The sequence below is a fragment of the Panthera onca genome, chromosome B1, assembly GCF_046562875.1.
Source record: "Panthera onca isolate mPanOnc1 chromosome B1, mPanOnc1 haplotype 2, whole genome shotgun sequence".
NCBI lineage: Eukaryota > Metazoa > Chordata > Mammalia > Carnivora > Felidae > Panthera > Panthera onca.
Genome location: NC_138342.1, coordinates 111,488,143 through 111,513,825, shown reverse-complemented (window position 1 = coordinate 111,513,825; position 25,683 = coordinate 111,488,143). Strand labels below are relative to the sequence as shown.

Below are 25,683 nucleotides of genomic sequence, written 5' to 3'. Positions count from 1 at the left end.
CAAGATCAAAGAGGTTTTTGCCTGCTTTCTCCTCGAGGATTTTGATGGCTTCCTGTCTTACATTGAGGTCTTTCATGCATTTTGAGTTTTTGTGTATGGTGTGAGAAAGTGGTCCAGGTTCATTCTTCTGCATGTCACTGTCCAGATTTCCCAGCACCACTTGCTGAAGAGACTGTCTTTATTCCATTGGATATTCTATCCTGCTTTGTCAAAGATTAGTTGGCCATATGTTTGTGTGTCCATTTCTGAATTCTTTATTCTGTTCCATTGATCTGAGTGTTTGTTCTTGTGCCAGTACCATACTGTCTTGATGATTACAGCTTTGTAGTATAGTTTGAAGTCTGGGATTGTGATGCCTCCTACTTTGGTTTTCTTTTTCAAGATTGCTTTGGCTATTCGGGATCTTTTCTTGTTCCATACAAATTTTAGGATTATTTGTGCTAGCTCTGTGAAGAATGCTGGTGTTATTTTGATAGGGATTGCATTGAATATGTAGATTACTTTGGGTAGTATCCACATTTTAACAATATTTGTTTTTCCTTTGTAGAAGCACGGAAATTTTTTCCATTTTTTGTGTCTTCTTCAAGGTCTTTCATAAGCTTTCTATAGTTTTCAGCGTATAGATTTTTCACCTCTTTGGTTAGATTTATTCCTAGGTATTTTGTGGTTTTTGGTACAACTGTAAATGGGATGGATTCCATGATTTCTCTTTCTGTCACTTCATTGTTAGTGTATAGGAATGCAACTGATTTCTGTGCATTGATTTTATATCCTGCAACTTTGCTGAATTCATGAATGAATTCTAGCAGTTTTTTGGTGGAATCTTTTGGGTTTTCCATATAGAGTATCATGTCGTCTGCCAAGTTTGACCTCCTCCTGGCCAGTTTGGATGCCTTTTATTTCTTTGTGTTGTCTGATTGCAGAGGCTAAGACTTCTAATACTATACTGAATAACAGTGGCGAGAGTGGATATCCCTGTCTTGTTCCTGACCTTAGGGGGAAAGTTTTCAGTTTTTCCCCATTGTGGATGACATTAGCGTTGTGTCATTCATATATGGCTTTTATGATCTTGAGGTATGATCCTTCTCTCCCTACTTTCTTGAGGGCTTTTATCAAGAAATGATGCTGTATTTTGTCAAATGCTTTCTCTGCATCTACTGAGAGGATCATATGGTTCTTGTCCTTTCTTTTATTGATGTGATGAATCACATTAATTGTTTTGCAGATATTGAACCAGCCCTGCATCCCTGGTATAAATCCCACTTGGTCGTGGTGAATAAATTTTTTAATGTATTGTTGGATCCGGTTGGCTAATGTCTTGTTGAGGATTTTTGGATCCATGTTTATCAGGGAAATTGGTCTATAGTTCTCCTTTTTAGTGGGGTCTCTGGTTTTGGAATCAAGGTAATGCTAGCTTCATAGAAAGAGTTTGAAAGTTTTCCTTCCATTTCTATTTTTTGAAACAGCTTCAAGGGAATAGGTGTTAACTCTTCCTTAAATGTTTGGTAGAATTCGCCTAGGAAGCCATCTGGCCCTGGACTCGTTTTTTTGGCAGATTTTTGATTACTAATTCAATTTCCTTACTGGTTGTGGGTCTGCTCAAATTTTCTATTTCTTCCTGTTTCAGTTTTGGTAGTGTATATGTTTCTAGGAATTTGTCCATTTCTTCCAGATTGCCCATTTTATTGGCATATAATTGCTCATAATATTCTCTTATTATTGTTTTCATTTCTGCTATGCTGGTAGTGATCTCTCCTCTTTAATTCTTTATTTTATTTATTTGGGTCCTTTCCTTTTTCTTCTTGATCAAACTGGCTAGTGGTTTATCAATTTTGTTAATTCTTTCAAAGAACCAGCTTCTGGTTTTATTGGTCTGTTCTACTGTTTTTTTTCGTTTTGATAGCATTAATTTCTGCTCTAATCTTTATTATTTTCTGTCTTCTGCTGGTTTGGAGTTTTATTTGCTGTTCTTTCCCCTGTTCCTTAAGGCATAAGGTTAGGTTGTGTATCTGAGATCTTTCTTCCTTCTTTAGGAAGGCCTGGATTGCTGTACACTTTCCTCTTATGACCACCTTTGCTGCATCCCAGAGGATTTAGGTTGTGGTCTTATGATTTTCATTGACTTTCATATAGTTTTTAATTTCCTCTTTAACTTCTTGGCTAGCCCATTCATTCTTTAGTAGGATGTTCTTTAGTCTCCAAGTATTTGTTACCTTTCCAAATTTTTTCTTGTGGTTGATTTTGAGTTTCATAGCGTTGTGGTCTGAAAATATGCACGGTATGATCTCAATCTTTTTGGACTTACATAGGGCTGATTTGTGTCCCAGTATATGGTCTATTCTGGAGAACGTTCCATGTGCACTGGAGGAGAATGTATATTCTGCTGCTTTAGGATGAAATGTTCTGAATATATCTGTTAAGTCCTTCTGGTCCAGTGTGTCATTCAAAGCCATTGTCCTTGTTGATTTTTTGATTAGATTATCTGTCCATTGCAGTGGGTGGGATGTTGAAGTCTCCTACTATTATGGTATTACTATCAATTAGTTTTTTTATGTGTGTGATTAATTGATTTATATATTTGGGTGCCCCACATTTGGTGCATAAATGTTTACAATAGTTAGGTCTTCTTGGTTTATAGACCCCTTGATTATGATATAATGACCTTCTGCATCTCTTGATACAGACTTTATTTTAAAGCCTAGATTGTCTGATTATAAGTATGGCTACTCTGGCTTTGTTTTGTTGACCATTAACATGATATATGGTTCTCCATCCCCTTATTTTCAATCTGAAGATGTCTTTAGGTCTAAAGTGGGTCTCTTGTAAACAGCATATAGATGGATCTTGTTTTCTTATCCATTCTGTTACCCTATGTCTTTTGATTGGACCATTGAGTCCATTGACATTTCGAGTGAGTACTGAAAGATATGAATTTATTGCCATTATGATGCTTGTAGAGTTGGAGTTTCTGGTGGTGTTCTATGGTCTTTTCTAATCTTTGTTGCTTTTAGTATTTATTTATCTCTCTCTATATTTATATATAAATATATAAAATAAATTATATATATATTTATATTTTTATATATATAAATATGTATAAATATTTTTATATATTTATATATATATATTTATATATTTGTATATATATTTATATATATATATTTATATATTTTTATATATTTGTATATATATTTATATATATATTTATATATATTTTATATATTTTATATATATTTTTTTATATATATACATTTTTTTTTCATCTTTTCCCCGCTCAGAGAGTCCCCCTTAAAATTTCTTGCAGGGCTGGTTTAGTGGTTACAAACTCCTTTAAGTTTTGTTTTTCTGGGAAGATTTTTATCTCTCCTTCTATTTTGAATGACAGCCTTGCTGGATAAAGAATTCTTAGCTGCATATTTTTCTGATTCAGCACACTGAATCAGAATGCCACTCATTTCTGGCCTGCCAAGTTTCTGTGGATAGGTCTGCTGCAACCTGATCTGTCTTCCCTTTTAGGTTAGGGACTTTTTTCCCCTTGCTGCTTTCAGGATTCTCTCCTTGCCTGAGTATTTTGTGAATTTGACTATGATATGCCTTGTTGATGGTCAGTTTTTGTTGAATCTAATGGGGGTCCTCTGTGCTTCCTGGATTTTGATGTCTGTGTCTTTCCCCAGGTTAGGAAAGTTTTCTGCTATGATTTGTTCACATAACCTTTCTACCCCTATTTCTCTCTCTTCCTCTTCTGGAACCCCTATGATTCTGATGTTGTTCCTTTTTAATGAGTCAGTGATTTCTCTAATTCTTAAATCGTGCTCTTTTGCCATCATCTCCCTCTTTTTATCTGCTTTTTTAGTCTCTATAAGTGTCCTCTATATTGTTGATTCTCTGTTATGCCTCATCCATCCTTGCAGCTGCTGCATCCATCCATGACTGCAGCTCAGTTATAGCATTTTTAATTTCATTCTTGCTATTTTTTACTTCTTTTATTTCTGAAGAAAGGGGTTCTAATCTATTTTCGACTCCAGCTAGTATTCTTATTATTGTGATTCTAAATTCTTGTTCAGACATCTTGCTTGTATCCGTGTTGGTTAAATCCCTGGCTGTCGTTTTTTCATGCTCTTACTTTTGGGGTGAATTCCTTCGTTTTGTCATTTTGAAGGGAGAAAAGGAATTAATGAGGTAGAAAAGTTAAAATTAAAAAAATTAAAATTAAAAAATATTAAAATTAAAAAATTAAACACACACACACACAAACACAAATCGAGTAAATGATGCTATATCCTAGGTGTGTTTTGGTCTGGGTGTTGAAAGTGAATTGACAGATTAGAGAAAAAAAAAGGAAGGGGGAGGAAAGAAAAAAGGAAATCGTTTGAGAATTTGAAAAAATGAATACACTGAAGTAGAGTAAAATGAGATGATGGGAGTAAAATAGAATTTTAAAAAATATACACAAAATAAAGAATATAGTAGAAAAATATTAAAGAAACTGTTTTTAATAAAAATTAAAAATAAATATGATTTTTTTATTTTTATGTATTCAAGAAAATGAAAAGAAATGAAAAAGAGAAAAAAGATAAAAAAGAAAAAAGGAAATCGTTTAAAAACTTGAAAAAGTGAATACACTGTAGTAGACTAAAATAAAATGATGGAAGTAAAATAGAATTTGACAAAATTTACATAAAAGCAAAAAAATATAGTAAAAAAATTTAAAGAAAAATATGTTTAATAGAAATTGAAGTTAAAAATGAGGTTTTTCTCTTTCTGCATTCATGAAACAGAAAAGAAACAAAAAAGAGAAAAAGAGAAAAAAGAAAAAAATATGGAAATTTTTTGAAAATTTGAAAAGGTGAATACCCTGAAGTAGATTAAAATAAAATGATGAAAGTAAAATAGAGTTTGAAAAAATTTACACAAAAGTAAAAAATATAGTAATAAAAATTAAATAAAAATATTTTTAATAAAAGTTGAAAATAAAAATAAATTTTTCTCTTTCTGTATTCAAGAAAAAGAAAAGAAGTGTAAAAGAGGAAAAAAAATAAAAATATTGAATAGATGGAGTTGGTAACAGATTGAAGTAGGACTGAAATTACTTCATTCTCCCCTAGACATCAGTGTATGTAGCGCTTTATCGTCCATTAATTAAGCCAGTGGTGATGCTTGTGTTCTTGAAGAGCAAAGTTGGCCCAGTTGGGCAGGGCTCAGTGAAACGGCTCCGCTCTCCACTAGATGGCGCTGTTAGCCTACTGGGGTGGATTGTCGCAGTGCTTGTAGGTGCGTGTGTGTATGCGCATGTGCGGGAGTAGTGAAAATGGCGCCACCCAGCGAGCCAGTCTGTTCTCCCCAATCAGCAATCGCACATCCATCCTCTGTCTTCAGGTTTCGTCCACTCCCCATTTTTTCACTCTGCGTGACCAGGCCCCAGGCAGTACCTTTCTCCCAAGTTTTGTTTCAGATGCGGCTGTTTTCCCTGGTCCCTTATTTCTGAAGGACTAAGGCTTTGACCTGTTCTGCCCCTCTGCGGGAGGGTGTCGCCAAGCAATGGCTGAATGAGCAATGGCTGAATGTCAACTGTACCCAGGAATGCTTACTGGGCCTATTGCTGCTGGTGTCCCGAAACTGACCAGGTGCCAGCCCGCCCCAGAAATAGTTTGTGAGATAGTGTAGCAGCAGCGTTTCAGGGATTATGTAAAATCACAACAAATCCAGCACCAGGCTTCACCCTTAATGACATTGCCCCAGCACCAGCGAATGTGGCTGCCTTCCGGGGTCTGCTGGAACCAGGTGGCTTCAACAGTCTCTACCAAATGTCCTTCCAACAGTGGAACGGCTTTTCCCCGTGTGGCCCGAGAACCTCCTGGACCCCCTCTGTTCCTGGGGATTCGCCTTTCCCACCAGAGCACCATCAGGTATCGACCTGTGGAGTTGCAGACTTTGTGCTTCCCTTGTTTGCAGTCTTAATGGAATTTAAACACCCTCCTTTCTCCTTCCTCCCTTTTATTTTAGTCCCTGCAGCTGTTTCCAATTTTCCACTTTCTCTCCAGCTGCTTTTGTGGAGGAGTGCTTTTCCTGTATTCCCCCCCTGTCTCTTGTCCTCTCTCTGCTCACAGAAGCACCTCCCTTCCTGCGCCTTCTCTCTCCCCAAGTTCACCTCTCTGCACCGAGTACCTGCTGAATTCTGTGGTTCAGGTTGTGCAGATTGTTGTGTTAATCCTCCAATCAGTTTTCTATGCGTGTAGGATGGTTTAGTGTTGGTCTGGTTGTATTTCATGGACAGGAGACACACAAAAGACTTACATGCTGTTCTGCCATCTTGGCTCCTCCCCTAATTATAAGTAGATTTTAACAGCATGAACAGCTATGGTGTCATTATGAAGAAATCTAAAAAGACAAGTTTTTTTTTAAAGACTTTGCTTTATTATATAAATATACATATACATACACACACATATATATTTCATTTTAAACAAAGCTCTTGCATTAGTAACTTTCTCATCTAAGATACATAACAACAACTGAGGAAGAAGAAAAATAATATAACAACTGTTTGATAGAGAAATCTCAAGAATTAAAAACATTAAGGAGATATATTTGAGACAAAAAATAAAAAAAAATATTTAAGAATCATTTATCAACATATCCAGCAGGAATTAATCCTTAATTTTTTTCTACTATCTACATATTAATGTTTCAAGTCTTTTGGAAGGTAGCCAAACTAATAAAATCGATTTATCTTGGATACATATTTTCACAAACATCTCATAATCTTCAGAACTTGATGAATAATGATGTTTCTTGACACCAATGCTATTTTCCTATCCAATTGGCTGACAAAAAACCTATTGCTTAATTGCTGGATTCACTGTGGATCACATGTATTTTGGTTCTAATTGGAGCTGAAAAATACGAAACTTAGATTTCATCTGCAAAGAATGTGATTTTCTGGATTTGTTAGGAGTTAAACAAGTTTAACTCTGCAAACATCCTCTTCTTGCAAGAATAGTAGATAAAAGCACTACTAGAAAGCACTGAGGAGGAAAGTCAACATTTCAGCTTTAGAAAGGGAATAAGTGGAGTCTTATATAAGGAATTTGGGAAAATGGCTAATCACTGACAAGCTCTCATTATGGGAACCCTGGTGAGAGACAGGAGTTATGAGCAAGTTCAGTACCTCAGAGAGGGTGACAGACATTTTGCGTTAGTATCATAGGATTCAGAACCGTGATCTTGGAATGCCTAAGTATAGGTGAAAATTTCTCTGATGTTCCAAACTAGGAAAAGGATATTGTAGCAATTATCTCCAAGACTGAAGTCCCTAAAACAATCCTGTACAGTTATTTCCCTATGAATATGCACCTAAGTTGTTTACATTATTTTCACTTACATTTAAAGTTGTTTGAGATGAAAATTTATGCAGTATGATATGATTTCTATAAAGAAATTCTCCTTTGTGGCATTACATAAGATTCTGTAAATTCATTAGCGAAGCAACAACAACAACGTATGAAGTTTCATATACATTCATTACTGTCAGTGGCTCTATTAGCTTCACATGATGCTATATTTTTTAGATTTTGCCTATATGATCAGTAATAATGTCACTGTTCTTTTACTCACCATTTCCTATTTATCATTCAAGGTACGTTTTCATATTAATTATTTGGAGTTTTCAGGGTCTTGTCTGCTCATATACTTGTTAGTCAATTGACTATTTCTCTATTTCTGATCAATTTGAATAAACTCTTTACATTTAAAAATATTTAAGTGTGGGATCTGAACCTGTAAACCTAGAAAAAAAAACACATAGGAAAAGTTATATAACATTGGTATTTTATTGATTTAACCCAAAGGACTTCTATGATTTATTCATATATAATAAGGCAAGTTCCCATCATTGTTTATCTTTTTTTTTAATTCTAGGGCCATTGTTCTTTTATCAAAACCTTAATAGTATTTTTAATACAAGAATAATTTCTACAAAATTACATGATATTCTCATGACAATTTTATTTACATATGCATTCTTTTTTAAAATTCTTTATGAACATATTCTTATATTCCCAATGCAATCTACACAATTGATACAATACTATCAAAATGTCACCAGCATTTTTCACAGAGCTAGAAGAAACACTCCAAAAATTTGTATAACCACAAAAGACCCTGACTAGCCAAAGCAACCTTGAAAAAGAAAACAAATCTGGATATATCCCATTTCTGGACTTCATGGTAAATTACAAAACTATAGTCATCAAGACAGTATGGTATTGGCACAAAAATAAACACATAGATCAATAGAACAGAATAGAAAACCCAGAAATGAGCCCACAACTACATGGTCAACTAATCCTTAACAAAGCAGGAAAGAATATCCAATGTAAAAAAGTCTCTTCAAGAAATGCTGTTGGGAAAACTGGACAGCAACATGCAAAAGAATGAAACTAGACCACTTTCTTACAACATACACAAAAATAAATTCAAAATGGGGGAAAGACTTAACTGTGAGATAGGAAACCATAAAAATTCTAGATGAGAACACAGGCAGTAACCTCTTTGATATCAGCCATAGCAACTTCCTTCTAGATATATCTCAATCAAAAGAAACAAATTCAAAAATAAACTATTGGGACTTCAGAAAAATAAAAAGCTTTTACACAGTGAAGGAAACAATTGACAAAACTATAAGGCAATCTTAAGAATGGGAGAAGATATCTGCAAATAATATATCTGATAAAAAGTTAGTATCCAAAATTTATAAAACTCAACACCAAAATAATGAATAATTCTACTAAAGAATGGACAGAAGACATGAATAGACTTTTTTTTTTTCCAAAGAAGACCTACAGATGCCCAACAGACACATGAAAAAATGTTCAATATCATTATCAGGGAGATAGAAGTCAAAACTACAATGAGATATCACCTCACACCTGTACTAATGGTTAAAATAAAAAAAATGCAAGAAACAAGTGTTGGTGAATATTTGGAGAGAAAGGAAGCCTCTTGCACTGTTGGTGAAATTGCCAACTAGTGCAGCCACTGTGAACAGTATGAAGATTTCTCAAAAAATTGAAAATAGAACTACCCTATGATCCAGCAATTGCATTACTAGGTATGTACCCAAAGAATACAAAAATACTAATTCAAAGGGATACGTGTACCCTGATTTTATAGCAACATTACATACAATAGCCAAAGTATGGAAAGAGCCCAAGTATCTGATCAATGGATAAAGAAGAGATGGTATATAGATTATTGATTTAGATACAGATGATATAGATATAGATATGGATAGGATATAGATATAGGTAGATACACAGATACAGATATATAGATAAATAGATACATAGATATATAGATATATACATAATGGAATAATAATAAGCCATAAAAAAGAATAAAATCTTGCCATTTGCACTGATGTGGTTGGAGCTAGGGTGTTTTATGCTAAGCAAAATAAATTAGTCAGAGAAAGACAAATACAATATGATTTCACACATATGTGGAATTTAAGAAACAAAGCAGATGAACATAAAGAAAGAAAAAAAAAGATAGAGGGAAGCAAACCATAAAAGACCTAACTAATGAGAACAAACTGAGGGTTGATGGAAGAAGATGGGTGGGTGATAGGCCAGATAGGTGATGGTATTAAGGAGAATGCTTGTGATGAGCATTGGGGGTGTTATATGTAAGTGATGAATCACTAAATTCTACTCTTAAGAGTGATATTACATTGTATGTTAACTAACTATAATTTAAATAAATAATTGAAAAATTAAATCAGGGAAAGACAAATACTATATGATTTCAGTCATATATGGAATTTAAGAAGCAAAACAAATGAAAAAAGGGAAAAAAATGAGAGAGGCAAACCAAGAAACAGGCTCCTAACTAAAGAAAAGAAACCTAGGGGCGCCTGGGTGGCTCAGTCGGTTGAGCGTCCGACTTCAGCTCAGGTCACGATCTCACGGACCATGAGTTCGAGCCCCGCATCGGGCTCTGGGCTGATGGCTCAGAGCCTGGAGCCTGCTTCCAGTTCTGTGTCTCCCTCTCTCTCTGCCCCTCCCCCGTTCATGCTCTGTCTCTCTCTGTCTCAAAAATAAATAAATGTTAAAAAAAAATTTAATAAAAAAAAAAAAAGAAAAGAAAACTATGGTTGCCAGAGGGGAGATTGGGGAGGGGAGGCTCGGGGGAAGGGGGGTTAAATAGGTGATAGGGATGAGGAGTGCACTTGTAATGAGCACCAGGTGTTGTTTAGAAATGTTGAATCACTATATTGTACACCTGAAACTTATATTACGCTGTACATTAACTGGGATTAAAATTAAAACTTTTATAAAATAAAAATAAAATAATAAACCAGTAATTCACTTTAAAAAATATATTTTATGCCATTATATCTAAATTCTGCTTTATAAATTGAAGTAGGATTTTTTAATTTCACCAAGTAGTTCCTGCATTTCATTGTTAAATTTATTCCTAAACATTTCCATAATTTTTGTTGTTAATATAAATGCAATGATTTAGCTATTTAGCTTCCTAAGTAGTTACTGATAAAGCCAAGAATAGATTTTTCATGTATCTGATGACCTAAAAATTCTTTCGTTAATGTTAGGGGTTTTTTTGTTTTGTTTTTTGCTTTTTGTTGTTTTTTGTTTTTTGTTTTTTTTTTTGTTTTTTCTAGAGCTGGGTTTTCTCAGGTTTAAAATTTATCATCCACAAACATAAATTCTTATTTTCTTCTGGTGCCACTAGGACTTCAAATCAAGGTCCAATAATCAGGCTAAGAAAAGTTAGTCCTCTCAAATTCTGGCATTACTCAAATTCATTTTTATATTTCCCAAATTAAGAACTTATTTGCTGTTGAGATTTGAAAACAGACAGTATTAAATGCATGGTTTTATTTTATTCTCACTTTATATAGAATTTGGATAAGAGATAGTTGCTCATTTCTGCATCTAATATTTCTACATCTAAATCTAAATACTTCTACATCTAAATATTTTAACATCTAATGATATGAGTGTATTTATCCCCTTTCATATGTTAACAGTAATATATTTCTTAATTTAGGCTTATTCTCATATATCAGGGATTTTTTTAGTAATGTATTTTTCTTTTAATTTATTGCTGTGTTTCCTAACTTTATGTTTAAAATAGTTTTACCATAATGATGCAATAATTGCAATAAGATTATTCTATAATATTTTTCTAAATATTCTAAATTTATATTTGTATATTCTAAAATATACAATTTTCATTGTATAACATATCACATGTTTACATTAAATTTATGTTAGCTTTATACATTGATTTGGAAAGAATTCCATGTATTCTAAGGTAATTTAAATAGCTTTAGGTTTGTCAGCCATTTAGATTGTAGATATCTTTACATTTGACCTTAATGACACTTTCAACATTAAACCTTCAATTACATTTCTAATTGGTTCTCTGTTAATTTTTCCATCACAATTTCCATTTCTTTGGGTTAATTTTAATAAACTGTATTTTTGTTTTGAGTCATCTTTGATTTAAAATATATTGCATGTTCATCTAGATGTAAAATATATTTTTAACATATTGGCTCACCATGTGACTTTTTTCCCCTCAGAACAATTAATAAATGATAATCATGAAAGTGTGTATTAGTCTTTAATTCATGGCGTTAAATAAATCACTGAAGAATGGGCCATAAAATATGAGATACTCACAATTTGGAAATCTTTGATATGCCACAAAATGTTAATTTCTGTTGCTGCTGTTGTCATTGATTTCATTTTTCTCTTGGAGCATGTTGCAGTCATGATTAAATATTCAAAGAAAACATCTCATTTTGCAAATCACACTGTTACTGTTAAGAGGATTTGATTTCCTTTTTCTGAAAATAATTTGATATTTTACTTGCCTTCCATGATTGCAGAAATAGAGACTTTCAAATATATAACCTTAGGATCTTTCAGGAGAAAATAAAAAACGGAACTTGAGTGCTGTTATTTTATCATTGTCATCAATACCATCATCCTTCAAATATGAAGAACTTCACATAAAAGTTTTCTTGAATCATAATAGGCACTATTATTGCTTTGTAGTGATCTGTCTGTTACGGAATATAGCTGATAATTATCACTCTGAAGTAAAAATGCCATTTCTTCACACATTATTTCCTTTGAAACCCTTTGGTGTGACAGAACACAGTAAAATCATATTATAGTGCTGATATTAAAATCATGACATTTCCTGAAATATACTGAAAAAAATACAATTTTTTACTTTGTTGCCCCCCAAAAGTATTCTGCTTATTTGGTGACTTTCTTTTTGTAATTTCCTAGTAAATTTCATAATATAAGAAATAATTGCCAGAGAATAATTGTCAAAAAATTCCAAAAATTTTAAATGTTTTGATCTTTTTATTCATCTTCAGTAATACTATTATGTTAATTAAATATTAAAACACTTTTAATAGTGTAGTTTATCTTCCTTCTCTAAAGCAGCTCTCAAGGATTTTATCTAGATAAATAATACACTGATTATGAATTTTTGCAAGACATTTAATATGTATAATAGTTAACACATACATAAAAGGAGGCACTTAATCAGGTTTCTTTCAATCCTCAAATTGTGTTATCTCTGGCTTAGCTTGGGTCAACAAACCAGATGTTAAGGATCAAATAAGAGAATTCTATATTGATTATAAGAAAATAAAACAAGTCACGTAATTTAAGTTGGCTGAGCTAAGTTTGGAAAAGAATGCCACCCAATGGGACCAAATTCTGGCACATCAAACCGAAAGTAAATCTGGGTCAGTTTTTTCTTTTGGTATGCGAATTAGAAGTGTAGAAAATAAAAACTGTATGTATATAAGCAACTAGAAGTTCTAGGATTAAAGGAGTCAGAAAAATAGATGTAAACTTCTACACTAAAAGTGAAAAATAATAACAATAACAAAAAATACCTAACAGTTACTGAATACTTATGTGTCTGGCACTCTGCTTTATATGAATCATCTAAATTGACCCTCAAAATAATTGTACCATGTAGGTAATACTCCCATAGTTATGTTACAGTTGAGCAATCTTGTACTTGGAACCATGAGGGGATAGTTAACTTGTGTGATCAGAGTCAATTAACCTCCAAAATGTAAACTTTGTTTTTTAATAATCAAACTTTTCCCACTTTAATTATAATCTCTATACCTACATTACTGATAGTTTTGAATCTGCCAAAGCATTATAGGTTTTGCATACATTTTTACTTATGTGTATTAAAATCAAGCATTTCATTACGTGTTATCCTCATTGTACAAATATGAAACTGAGATCCAGACATAATCATTACTTGCTCAGATTCACCGAGCTATTAATTCACAGAGCCATAATCAGTCTCTATGACATAATTTCTTCTTGTCATTCTTCAACATAAATACCTTTAATACAAAAGGATTTGAGGAGTAGCAGGACTGAAAGAAGACCATAAGAAAATATGGATAATATAGAAGCGTATTATCTCTTTGCATTTTACCATCCTTATCTATAAAATTAGAATAACTATTATCTAATTTATAGTAACATTGAAATAATTGAAAAAGAAATTATGTATAAAATATTTTTATTATTGTGGGGGTAAAGTAAATGCTAAATAAATGTTGGTTTTCATTATTATCACAATCAACCATAAAACTAAAGTATCAGGTGGCATTACAGGAAAAATCACAAACAACACAAAAGAAAAAACTTCATAAAGATGATTATTCACTGACTTGTACACTTAAAATGACAAATGAGGTAATAAAAATGTGAAAAAAATGTTTACCAGTGTTTGGGAATGACAAGTACACACACACAAAAAATAATGCTTGATGAGAATTATACAGTGGAATCTTCCAGGAGAATAATATTTTCACACTGAAGTATTACTGGACTATTATCCAGGTCAGAATGCTAGATCTGAGCCTTTCGGCTGGCACTCTCTGTTTTTTAGTACTTATATCTAGGTCATTGTCACAGACTATGAGTCTGGAGTTCTCTTTTCCAACAAGAGAGTGTATGCAGAATTGAATACAAGAGAGGTTAATGTCCTGGTGGAGATAAGAGCCATGAACAGGGGTTTTGTCTCTTTATTTATTGAGCTCACAAGATATTACCCATGTGGTGAAAGTGAAGAAAAAGAGATCTTACACATGTGGTAAACATGAAGAAAATACTCAGACAGTAATCATTAAATTGTATGTGTAAGAAGCAAAGGGTCTATGGGGCAAGTGGAGTTTGTGATAAAGATGCACTGGCATCAGATGGAAAGTAAATTTTCTCGTGACCCCATTACAATATCTCACTATCTAGTCTTGGGCGTTTTCACCCCGTGGTGGCGGCTCTCTGCCCTAAGATTTTTTTCTAACCCATTTATGTAAGTAGAACCTATTTCCCTACAGGTCATGTTTCATCAATTCATATAGATGATAGATGATAGATAGATAGATAGATAGATAGATAAGATAATAGATGACAGATAGGTGAAGGTGTGTGTGTGTGTTTGTGTGTGTGCATGTGTGTGCTGATGTGTTTATGTCTCTCTCACAATTTAGCAATCAATTCTTCCACTATTCAAGAATTAGTCATTTTATTCAAGGAAGGGTTACCAGGCTTCCTAAGTAATACAAATTAAAAAAAAAAAAAAAAAAGAAAGAAACATTTGGAATAAAGAACATTCTTTAAAGAAAATAAATGTGGATGTGAAAACTAAAGGCTAACCACACTATCCATAATTACAGAGAAATAAGAAGGCTGCCTAAGTCTTGATAGAGAATTCTTTAAGCTAGAAATACAAAACAAAGGAATGTTTCCATCAGTGCTGGAGTAACCACTGAATAATTTACAGCTGCTTTTCTTTAGGGAAGCAAGTAATTATTTTCTAACCTATCAGCATAGATTATCAGGTTTGTGCATTTGTATAAAATTGCTTTATTGTATTTATTATTATAATTTGTGATTTTATTTTTTGCTATTCAAGAACTTTGTTATGATTTAAATGGCTTGCACGAGGTCATTCTTTGGAGACTTTGGATTTCTAGTAAAAAATCTTTTCTGAATTCTTAACGTGAGTTCTTCACAATGTACTTTAAAAATATAGTTTAATAATCGTATACTTAAAAGCCAAATATTAAATATTTCTTTTTACCTTTATATACTTTATAAAATTTTCTCAGAAAAAATGCAATAACATTTTGGTTAATTTTAATATATATTTAGGCAAGCCATTTTAAAATTCTATTTTAAAGAGAGATTTCTGTTTCCATTAAGTTGATTTTAAATAAAGTCACAGGAACTTATTCAGTAAAGATCATGATTACAGGAGAAAATTATTTAAAGTATCATTTGATAATGTTCTTTTTCTCTGGAAGACTAACATTTAGGAATCATTTCATGAAATCACATACTACCTTTTACTTCTGTAATGTAGGAAACAAGTCTTTCTGTATCACAAAATATGTGTTCTAATTTTACTAGGTTCAGAGTAAAAGCTTTGGAGGCAATGGCTTCTCCATTTGATGAATAAAAATCATATAAATAATTGATTTGTATATGTAATTCAGAAACAGTTTTATCTAAAAATGTGTATGCATTTTATTCTGATTTCATGAGTTCCAGAGTCCAATGATTCTGATCGCTGAATTTTGAACTGAACTCTTAATCTGAAGTCTTTTGAATTCCTAATGAATTTCACAGTACCATTATCATCAATCAAAGCTATTTTCTTTTATTGTTATTCATGTTTGAGTCATCATAAAATCACAGTGATCTGGCAAAGTAGGTAATATGAAACGCATGATGATTGAAAGCCATAAAGGTTGAATCACTAGTTTGTATAAGGTATATGATACCCTCAGTTATGTTTCTTAAGCATTTATCATTTTAAAATTTAGAAAATGTATTCAATCAGTTGCATAGCTCACTGATCCAAAGTGTTGAACCAAATAATATATCACACTGAAGACAGAATAAAATATAACAAAATGTCAAGATCCTTTTATAATTTTTTTAGTCACAAATGTTGCTTGTCTTTGGCTCTTACCTTTCTTGTTACAAAACAGATATCATTTAAACTGAAAACATACATTTCTGTCATACATAATACAAATATTCTTCCAATCAGGAAGATCTTAAATGGCCCAAACAGTTCCTCCATAGTCTCAAGTCTAAGATTTTCCTCATAAGTTTCTAGACACATGGAGAATAATGTAATCTTCTCATTCTGTAGATAAAAATAATCAGCCACTATTTTCCTAAGTGTTTTAGCTGGAAAATTATTTAATTGTATATTTATGCTTTTATCAAAGAAATTGTTTTGGAAAAATATATTTGAAGATAATTATTATTATAGGTGCTATTATAGGTATTTCTTAGGTGCAGCACAAATCTCAAAAATATAGAAAGCAGAGATTTCTCATTTTACTTGAGTAAACTTTCAAAAATTATTTTCATGAAGCATCTTTCTAAATATATGTTCTGTGATGGCACAGAGTTAGATGAGGCTTTGGCAAAATATATTCTAAAACAAAAGCATCTAAAGGAAAACAAAATGCCCTTATGCTTACTTTCCATTTATAGATGTTTCTTTGAAAACATTACTATTCCTCTTCTATTTGCTTTGCTCTAGAGACAGAATCATAAATGTTAAACCATGTTTGACTACACAAATACAGCATTGCATGAGTGGCTATCCCATGGTGCTCTTTTATTTCTCACAGAGGCAGACCCTAATACAGTGTTCTGAACAATTCTATTTGGAATGAGAAACTCGTCTATAGAACCCAGAACCTTGGGATCCTGGCCTTTTATAATCCTTTAAATCCCAACAGAACAGAAGCAGAGATGAATTTGTTAGCCTCTACAAACCAGAGTTAATATTTGAGTTACTGGTATGTGATTACCTGCTGTGCCAATTACAGAACCTGGTTAATTCTGCATTTCATTACTCACAGCAGTGTTAGGCATATTTAAGTTCTGTCAGTTTAACAGGCCTGGCATATCTAATAGAAATTGAAGGAACTAGCAGTATAAAAGAAAAAAAAAAGTGATGTTTGCAGATAATGTCATTGATATAAAATTTAAACATTACATTTGAGATTGTATCAGTGGTGACTCATTTCTTAGTATGCTTGCTTTTTTGCTTAGGTTTTCACAGTGTTGAATGAATAATCAAATTTAAGTAGTTTTCATTTGTTGTAGGAATATGCCCATGCAGGATAGGTCCTCACACCTTTCTTTCCAGCAATATACAATTTCAAAGTGGTAGCATATACCCTGAACTCAGCAAAACAATCAAAGACAAAGTGTAGTCTGATGCGGAATTCGAGGAAGGATTAGAGAGGATAATGAAAGCGTATATGTTGAATTATTACAAAATGTTGATGAACGCACTTCTCCTAGGTCAAATACTCCCTGTATGCACTTCAGCCCATTTCACCTGGCCTCCTCAGGGATAATATTCTAGGAATTATTATTTCCTTTAATTTTTGCATTATTAATCATCACATCTATTTTTATTATGCATAGAGAGTAAAATTATTATAAGTCCATTATTAAGTTATAATTAAGCTTCTCAACCCATATTCTGCAATTGCTACAACCTCATTATCCTTTTCCTCTTTACAACAAAACTGTTCCAACTATTTATATTCTCTATCTCTAATTCTTCTCCTCTTTTTTATCTTCTACATCTGCCAATTTGTTGTTGACTATCATCACCTACTGAGTCTTCTCTTGTCCTTCCATCAATGATCCCATTGATACTTTACTCTGATCCAATGGCTGCTTGGTTCTCCTCTAACTTCACCTATCTGCAAGCATTACCAGAGAAGATCACTCTTTGCTCCCTGAGACACTTTCTCTTACTACCTTCCACAGCATACATTTTTCTGGGTTTGGCTTTACATCACACTCCCAATCTCTACTTCTGGTTCTTCCAGCCTTTCCAAGCAGTGGAGGGCTTCAGAACTCAATTTTCACACCTCTTCTCTACCATTTACTCTGTAAATTTTCTAATCCATCTTATGGATTTTGAATACTAAAATACACTGACAACAAATTAATGCCTCCAATGAAATTTTCTTCTGAACTCCAGGTTAGTATATTTTCAGTTTAAATTCCCTGTTTAATAATTGTAAAGTCTATATCGTATCTGAATCCAGTTCTGATTTTTTTTGTTTCATTAGACTATATTTTTTCTTTACTTTTAGCATTTCTTATAATTTTTTTGAAAGCTGGACATGATAATTTGGATAATAGAACTGAGACAAATAGCTCTTCAATATGAGGCCTTATATGATTCCTGGCTAGTGGTTGGCAGTGATTAATATTTGTTGTAGCTTTAAGTGCCAAGGCTTCAATTTCCTCTGGTGTTTTTCTTCTGTTTTCTTCCTCCATGCTGTATTTTGACTTCCCTAAAACTCTTCCTTAAGTGGAATCTATCTATATATTGCAGCTCATTGAGCTGGAGTCCACTGTGAGTATACTGGATACTGGAGTCTTAATGATGTGGTAACAAGGTGTCAAGGGCAAAAAGCATTCTAGCCCTATGATTACATGTCAGTCTTTTAATAAGCCTGTGTATCTGATCTGTGACCTTCATAAGGGTTCCTTATCCTCATCCACATATTTATTTATTTATTTTTCCTTATCCACATTTTAAGTGATACAAGAAGTATAGAATGAGATGACAGGAGGTAAATATCCTTCTCCCAGGTAGAATGGAGTTCCCTCTCTCTCTCTCTCTCTCTCTCTCTCTCTCTCTCTCTCTATATATATATATATATATATATATATATGTATGTATTGAGCATACATAATATATGATATACATATATGTATATATATTTTTTTAGGAAGAGAGAGAGAGAGAGAGCACAAGTGGGAGAGGGGCAGAAACACAAGGAGACACTGAGCACAGAGCCCATCACGGGGCTTGAACACATGAACTGTGAGATCATGACCTGAACTGAAGTCAGACATTTAACCCACTGAGCCACCCAGGTGTCCCTGGAATGGAGGTCTTCTAAAGTCTTTTCTTGCCAGAGCATAGGCATTCGTTATGGAGAAAGAAGTGGGCATATTGCACAATGGTATTTTTATCACTCTGCCAGTGCCACAAAGGGTTCTTTCTTGGGTATTATGAGAATTTGTTAGGATTCCTGAAAATAGAGCATCAAATTCTCGAGAAGGCTGCTGTAAGACTGTGACCAGAGGAATTTCTCCTTCTCACTCCAGATAACTCAGCTTTCAGTCATTCATCAAATTACCATTGAAGTGCTCCTGTTAGTTAATGGCTGCAGCAGCATTTACTGCAGCAAAGGAGACCTTGGCTGTGACCCGCTGGATTACATGTCTCTCCAGATGTGGGGGGAGAGGTTAGCCCTCTGACCTCAGTTCTCTGATGAGTCCAAAAGAAGTCATTGATTTTCAGTTTGTTCAGCTTTTTTTTTTTCATTTTCTTTTTTTTAATTTGTTTAGCTTTTACTTAATATAAGGACAAGAGTGATGACTTCCAAGCTCTTTATATTTTGGAGCTGAAACTGGAAAGTCCTATATCAATAATTTATTCAATAAGTCCACTTAAATTAACTTCTCAAAACCAACTGTACAAAAACTAAGTCTGATCTTTGCCCACCACCATTCAACTTGCTTTTTACTTACACCTTTCCCACATCCTGAAATGGCAACTCCATCCTTATGTATGCTCTGACCCTAAGTGTTAGTAACATTTTTGTTTATCCTTATCTATCACAACTCATATATATTCTATGAGGAAACCCAGTTGACTTTGTCACTTTTGTTACCAGTTTCACCACCACTACCTTTGTCCAAACATCAATATGATAACATGAGTCATTGCAAGAACCTCGTAATTGGCCTCCTTACAACCATCCTTCTCAATGTACTCTCCATTGTTAAAACATTAGCAGTAGATACTCTTCAAGGATGAGAACAATCTTGTCATTCACATTTTCACCATTCTTAAATTTACTCTATCACTGTGGATAAAATACAAACCCCAGTATTAGGTAAATCTCTCTCCACTACCTTTGCCCTACCATTGCTGCACTCAGTTCCAACCATAATGTCTTCTGTAATGTCCTTGGAATACACCCATGCACACTCCTTCAGGGCCTTTTCATGTATCCTTCTACATGATGTAATGGTCTACATTACCTCAAGTGCTTGTATTACTGGCTTCCACAGTGTGTTCAAATTATACCTTCTCCATGATGCATCCCTTGACCAGTGCTTTTAAAGCAAACTGCAACTCAGGTTTATCTTCCTTCACAGCACCTATTCATGGTTCTTGATGATATGTGTTTTTCTGCATATGTGAATTTCTGTGTGTGTTTCTACCAGAAGAATACAAGATCCCTGAAAGCAAGTGCAATTATCTACTTTGTAAACAAATGCATCACCAGAGCCTTGAAAACTAAGATAAAATAGGTAATTAATATATATTTATTGAATAAATGACTAAATTTTAGTCCATTCAAATGAGAATATGCTGGCTATATTCTATCTTTCCTGAATATCAAGAGCATAGAGACCCAGTTATATTTATAGATATTTTTATACCTAAAACTTATAGTTAGTTGTTGTGGTTAAATTTAGTGTGAAAAATTTGACCTTATTATGGGCTATTAAAGGAGTGAGAATAGAATAATGATAAATGAAGCTTAAATGGGATGAAAGCATCACTTATTGTTTTCCTCTAATTCCTTTTTTATCTGGAACATATTTTTAATACTAAACATTTTGGCAAGTGGCCTGCTTGATGTAGCTACAATTTTCATGTACTGTGCTGATTGTGTTCTAACCCGAATAAATATGTTTATGTTAAAAGATACGCACTTTCTGAAAAATGTACAAATATTCTGCTTTAAATATGACCTAAAAATAGTGGATGGTTGCTTTTCAACTATATATTTTTTTCTATTTAATTATTTCTTAGGGCACCTGGGTGGCTTAGTCAGTTAAGTGTCTGACTTCGGTTCAGGTCATGATCTTGCAGTTCGTGAGTTCAAGCCCCGTGTTGGGCTCTGTGCTGACAGCTCAGAGCCTGGAGCCTGTTTCAGATTCTGTGTCTCCCTCTCTCTCTACCCCTCCCTCACTCACTCTTTCTCTTTCTCTCTCTCTCTCTCTCTCAAAAATAAAGATTAATTATTTCTTAAAATTACATAAGCAGCTCCTCACATCCAGAGAGTTTATGCTGAGGCATTTGAGTGAGTACTTATCTTAAATCTCAAACTACTTAGTAATTAAAACTTTTCTAAGAACCTGCGTTTTTAATATAGAATCACTTCTAAATTAAATTATAATCAATTAATCATTTCTCTAATAGTAATGATCATTATTTTAATAATGTTTCTTTTCCTAATTTTCATAATCATGTTATAAGTAGCACAAAATGTCACAGCTGGTTAGCAGTTTGGGAGTGACATAGAGCTCACTTCTGTTCCTTCCAGCTAATAGAAATTGTCAAAGAATGACAACACATTAGTTTAGCTCTTACCTATGCCTATAGTGTTTCCTAGGAAATATGGAGTAGTGTTTCTTTTTCCAATCAAGAAAAGAAGACCCTTAAAGAAAATGAAGTCCACAAAACATGGAGTAGTAAAAGGAATTCAAGCTATCATTCAAGGTTGACTTAAGTAAAAATTTACTTGTATAATAACTAGCAGTGGAGATGGAACAATTGCATGAACACTTTCAAATATTTCCTTCTTTAAAAATGACAAGATATTGCACTGCTTACTACCTTACCCTAAGCCTATGTAGAAACACATTCTACATTCAATGTCAACATTCCCATCTGGCAAAGGCATTATTTTTATTTCTATGTAAGTGTCTGCGTAGGAAAAGAGAAGCTGATAATTTTCCCACTAAAGAAACTGGTATCATTAGAATTTAAATAGGAAAATTTAAAAAGATAAACTGATATCTTCTTTCTGGAAATAATTAAAGTTCTATATGCAGTTTCCAGGAAGAATAATGGAAGGTAAAAAAATCACCTGCTTTGAAATGAAAACTCGATAAAGTCCCATTCAATTTATTGGCATGTGTATCTTATTGGTATAAATATTGGCTAAAATTAACAACTCAGGAAACCACAGATGTTGATGAAAATCTGGAGAAAGAGACACCGTATTGCACTGTTGGTTGGAATGCAAACTGGTGCAGCCGAAACAGTGTGTAATTTCCTCAAAAAGTTAAAAATAGAACTACTCTACAACCCAGCAATTGCACTACTAGGTTTTTATCCAGAGGATACAAAACTGCTGATTCGAAGGGGCACATGCACCTCACTGTTTATAGCAGCAATATCAACAATAGTCAGATTATGCAAAGAACTCAAATGTACATCAACTGATGAGCATATTAAAAAGATGTGGTATAGACACACACATGCGCACACACACACACACACACACACACACACACTGGAATACTACTCAGTGATGAAAAACAATGAAATCTTGCCATTTGGAACAATGTTGCTGGAACTGGAGGGTATTATGCTAAGGAAAATATGTCAGACAGCTGAAGACAGATATCACATTTTATTCGTATGTGGAACTTGATAAACTTAACATATGAACATAGGGGAAAGGAAGGAAAAATAGGATAAAAACAGAGAGAGAAGCAAATCATAAGAGACTCTTAAATACAAAGAACAAACTGAGGATTGTTAAATGGATGGGTTAAATGGGTGATGGGCATTAAGGAAGGCACTTGTTGGGATGAGCACTGGGTGTCATATGTAAGTGATGAATCATGGGGTTCTCCTGCTGAAGCGAAGACTAAACTGTATGTTAATTAACTTAAGAATGAATAAATAAATAATAAACAACTCAAGTATTTTTGAGAAATTATCTTTTTATGCACTTTTAAATGTTTACTTATTTTGAGAGAGAGAGAGATAGAGTGTGAGCAGGGGCAGTCAGAGAGAGAAGGAAAGAGAATCCTGATAGACTCTGCACTGGTGGCAGAGCTAGAACCCATGAACCATGAGATTATGACCTGAGTTGAAATCCAGAGTCAGATGCTTGACCTGCTGAACCACTGAGGAGCCCCATCTACTTGTGCATTTTTTAAAAATTACTGATAAATGACGATATAAGAACTGAAAAGTCCTTAAACTGCATGTGAGAAATTGAAAGTAAACAATTGGATACAATTTATTTTATAATTCTGTGTTTTTGAATTCTGATACTCATGTCATATTCTGCCTTTATGATAGAAGCTACAGTCATTTAAAATAAGCTGTTATTAATCAACAATTTAAAGATATTCCACTCTATATTAATTTTCATAAATGAAACAAAATATTGATCATACTTACAAATAATATATTTCAATAAGGTTTATGTATCCAATAACATCAAATTTATCCTTTCAATTATTAATTAAATTCAGTAGACACTTTATATACTTACTGGTTAATGTGTTATACAGAAAGTTACTGAAAATTTAAATACTTTTTTTTTTCCCCTGAAGGAGCTTAAAATCTAGTTATTGGGTCAGACAGAATAACCATGGAGCCACCAATTTTTTTGTGTGTAGTACCAAAGTACTTCGCCTTTGTCCTTAACATATTTCTCCAAATTGTGAAATTCAGAGTCAATAAAAAGATGTATTAAGTAATTATCTTACTTAGTGGCTCAACAAACTTCCAGAAAGACCGGAAGTATTCCTAAAGGTATACCAGTAAGCTATACCGGTGTTGGGGTTGGCCAGCCACCACCCCCGCCCCCAAAATGAGCATATTTCCTTTGTTTTAAAATTGAAGTCTAGTTGGCACACAGTGTTATATTTGTTTCAGGCATACAACATAGTGGTTCCATATGTTTATACGTTATGCTAAACTGACCACAAGTGTACATGGCATCTATGACCATACAATGCTATTACAATACCACAAACTGTATTCTCTATGTTCTACCTTCTATTCCCATGACTTACTCTTTCCATAACTGGAATCCTGTGTCTCCCACTCCTTTTCACTCATTTTGCCTTCCCCATTCCCCTTCCCCTTCCACGGGCAACCATCAGTTTGTTCCAGATGAGCATATTTCTGAATCAAGAGCTGAAAGCTACATGTATAAAGTTCTGTATTCATACAAATAAAGTTATCTGGATAGAGTTTTGTCAAAAATGATTCAGATGACTTGTATCAAAACAATTCAATTCACCACATGACTAAGCCAACAGGGTACTTTCCATGCTCCAGGAACGCCTGGGCTCAATCCAGTAAAGCATCCAAGTTTTGATTTTAGATCAGGTCATGATCTCGTGGTTCATGAGTTTGAGCACTGCCTCGGGCTCTGCGCTGATAGCACAGAGCCTGTTTGGGATTCTCTTTCTGTCTCTGCCTACCTCCACCCAACCCCCATTCTCTTTCTCTCTCAATATAAATAACCATTTAAAAGTAAATAAATACATAAATAAATAAATAGCACTTGATAATAAATTTGGATCACTAAAAGAAATCTTGGGAGATTTTTCAAAGGGGAAATTTGGGTCTATTTTCTTAATATTCACCTGAGATTTTATATTCTGTCTTCTTAAATAATGAACTATTCAATTTTATGTTGAAATTCACATCCAGAAAGAAAAATATACTCTAATGAATTATAGAAAGTGTTAGAAAAAATTGTAGCTCTACAACCTTTGTTTGTAATACGCTGATTTGTGTGTAATTAAAATTTTAAGCATTATATTCCATTAGTGTAGTTTCTTGGATACAATTGTACCTGTGATAACTTTACAGCATTTAGTTATTACCTGGACAGAAGACCTACACACTTTTTTATGTAATAAATCTGAGATGAATTGGTGTTAGTGCTGATTAAAAAAAAAATTGTATTGGTATATAAAATGAAGGCCTACTACTCTTCAAAATTACACTACAGGCATAATCCTGAATAACAAAACTCTAACAGCTGGGAGAGAAAAAAAAAGGCTTTTTCCTGCTAAACATATTCTTGGAAACATGCCATAATGAGGACTATACCAAAATTACCGTTGGAAAATATGAATATGATCTTAAAATTCTCCACGCAGTTTTATAATGCTGCCCTTTCAGCCCCAATCTGAAACATGGAATTATTTTGTAATTGGAGTGTCAGAAAAATCTTTCTCAAGTGTGGACTGCTGCAACCTGGGATCTGGGAAATTGACCTCCAGGTTGTAGATTGTTGGCTTTGCACCTCTGATGGTCCAGTCTGTGGTCATCTTCTGGAATCCCTTCCATCCAGGGCAAAAGATGCTTTGAGCCCCTCCCCCCACCTCACCTGTGGCTTTAGGACATTCCAAGTATGCAGATGGGTCTGTGTGGCAGGGTATCAGTGCCTGATCCTCATTTATGCCACCTTCAAATTGCTGGAACTCTCTGAACCCTTCAGAACGGAACACTCCAGAGCCTAAAATGGTGTTTGAGGTCACAGAACTTCTTCAGTGGGTGTGGCACAGCCTTCATTTTACAGAGGAGAGAACTAAGGCCTAATGGAGTCAATACAACCTGAGCCAGATTTTGGATTCTCTGCTCTGTCTTTGGCCAACACTTGCGTGGTCAGTTTTAGACCATCCCCCCTCCCTCCCCAAAGTAGGTGTTTGAGTAAACAATCCTATAAAATGACCATGGTCACTTTATATT

At 33.7% G+C, this 25,683-nt stretch overlaps 1 long non-coding RNA gene across 1 annotated transcript in view; it reads right to left on the bottom strand.

Annotated features, from left to right (window-relative positions):
- Nucleotides 1-25,404, bottom strand: part of LOC132693265 (uncharacterized) — a 37,495-nt gene extending 12,091 nt beyond the window's left edge. The window contains exons 1-3 of the long non-coding RNA XR_013554888.1: nucleotides 25,322-25,404; nucleotides 11,709-11,875; nucleotides 7,615-7,784 (exon numbers count right to left, since the gene is read on the bottom strand). This is a non-coding gene — a long non-coding RNA (uncharacterized LOC132693265). The remainder of the gene's footprint in view (nucleotides 1-7,614; nucleotides 7,785-11,708; nucleotides 11,876-25,321) is intronic.
- Nucleotides 25,405-25,683: the final 279 nt, after the last annotated feature.